This window comes from Tenrec ecaudatus, unplaced genomic scaffold (assembly GCF_050624435.1).
Source record: "Tenrec ecaudatus isolate mTenEca1 unplaced genomic scaffold, mTenEca1.hap1 Scaffold_257, whole genome shotgun sequence".
In the NCBI taxonomy this organism is placed as follows: Eukaryota; Metazoa; Chordata; class Mammalia; order Afrosoricida; family Tenrecidae; genus Tenrec; species Tenrec ecaudatus.
Window position 1 is genome coordinate 83,906 of NW_027458748.1, and position 2,263 is coordinate 86,168.

The 2,263-nt window shown below is 41.6% G+C and overlaps 1 pseudogene; it reads left to right on the top strand.

Moving 5' to 3' along the window:
- Nucleotides 1-1,448: 1,448 nt before the first annotated feature.
- On the top strand, nucleotides 1,449-2,020 carry LOC142436398 (stathmin pseudogene; annotated as a pseudogene).
- The last annotated feature ends 243 nt before the right edge of the window (nucleotides 2,021-2,263 follow it).

Consider the following 2,263-nt stretch of genomic DNA (forward strand, 5'->3'; position numbering starts at 1 on the left):
ATAGCAAACCCGTAGAACTGAATATAACTGTTCTTTAGGTTTCCAGAGCTTTCCATATTTATCGGCACACAATACTTAAACTTACTCCCAAGGAGTAGCTGCTGGGTTTGAACCGCTAACCTTTTGTTTAGCAACTAATGCTTAGTCCACTCACCACCAAGTCTTCTTTATATATACATCTGCTCTGAGAACCTATGTTACATATTGTGTGATGTCACTTGAGGATCAACTGCCTCATATGCCTGTGAAAGCTAGACAATGAGTAGGAAGTTTGCAGGAAAATCGATGACCTGAAAATGATGGCTTGGGGGTAGGATATTGAAAGTACCAATGACTGCAAGTAAGGAAAGCTTACTTCACGCACTCTGCACCCCTGATATACTCCTTCAGTCTTACTTTTGTCTCCCAAATGCAAAGGACATTTAAAAGAATGTGATTTGAGTACCTCAGAAAGTGTTCGAAAAAGGAAAACACTGACTTGAGACTTACATAGACATAAATGGACACTGTCAGGAAATATTAGGTTTATAATTTGTTCTTGTTTTGTTTTTCAAACTTGAGTAATTTATTTGGGTTGAAAATTAAGACTTTATGCAGCTTAGAGTGCTGTATAGTGGACTGATAATATTCAGTGTGATAAAGAGCATTTACAATGGGCAATCCATGAGGAAAGGAAGTTTTTTACTCCTTACTTATTGTTTCATCCTGGATGACTAGGGTGCCTAGAATATTACCTGGCTCCTAATAGATTTTCAATAAATAACATTTACTTTTCAGTGGAAAAGGCAGTCTATCAATATTTTTACATCTAACCCACTGCCCTAATGTATACTCCAACTCATAGCAACCCTGTATAGGATTTTGACAGTCTATCGATCTTTATAGTAGATGGATTTCTCTGTAGATAGCCTCTCTATTTAAAATCTAAAAAAGGTGGACATTCTAGAGTACTTAGCACAGTTTATGAATTTGTTGTTGATAGGTGCCATCAAGTTGGTTCCTACTCAAAGCATCCCTAAGCACAAAAGAACAGAACACTGCCCAGTCCTGCACTGTCCTCACAACTGTTCTTACATTTGATCTCATTGTTGCAGCCATTGTTAATCCATCTCCTGGAGGGCCTTCCTCCTTGTCACTGCCCTCGTGATGGCCTTCTCCAGGGACTGGCCTCTCTGGGCAACATGTCCAAAGTATGTGAATAAAGTATCACCATCCTTGTGTCATATTAGAATGTGTGTATATATGTTTATATATATATATATATATATATATATATATATATATATATATACTTTGTATGCAGTCTTTCACTTTTGGGTGAGTTTATTTTCTTTTTTTGAGGATCTTCTTAATAATTATTTGCTTTCAAACAACAATATTTGGATAGACAATATTTTCTAGGGCCTTCTAAGCCAAAATGATTGCATAAAACTACATTTTTGAGAGTGTGGCCAGGCGGCTCGGACCGAGCAGGGCTTTCCTTCCCAGTGGATTGCAGAGCGTACACTGCCAGTCTCTTGTCTTCTGTTCACCATGGCTTCTTCTGATATCCAGGTGAAAGAACTGGAGAAGCGGGCCTCTGGCCAGGTCTTTGAGCTGATACTCAGCCCCCGTTCAAAAGAGGCCGTCCCAGAATTCCCTCTTTCTCCTCCAAAGAAGAAGGACCTTTCCCTGGAGGAAATTCAGAAGAAATTAGAAGCTGCAGAAGAAAGACGCAAGTCCCATGAGGCGGAGGTCCTGAAGCAGCTGGCCGGGAAGCGGGAGCACGAGAAGGAGGTGCTGCAGAAAGCAATCGAGGAGAACAACAACTTCAGCAAGATGGCCGAGGAGAAGCTGACCCACAAAATGGAAGCCAACAAAGAGAACCGAGAAGCACAAATGGTGGCCAAGCTGGAGCGCTTGCGAGAAAAGGACAAGCACGTGGAAGAAGTGCGGAAGAACAAGGAATGCAAAGACCCCGCTGATGAGACTGCAGCCGACTAGCTTGTCCTGAGGACTGACTTTCTCCCCTCCCTCCTCGAGACCCAAAGACCGTGCTGGCCAGTGTCATTTTACTACTATTACTGTTTCCCTCCTGACAAAGACTAGAAGCCAACGTAGGACGTAAATAGGTAGATCCAGACCATGTGATGTTGTTTTAGGGGCTAAAGGAGAGAAACAAAAAGTGTTTGACTCTTTTTTTCTAAAGTGTTGGAGTGTTTCTAACGTAGCTATTTTTCTTGTTGCCTCTTTTCTACTTCGGTGCACTCAGTGCGCTGGGTGA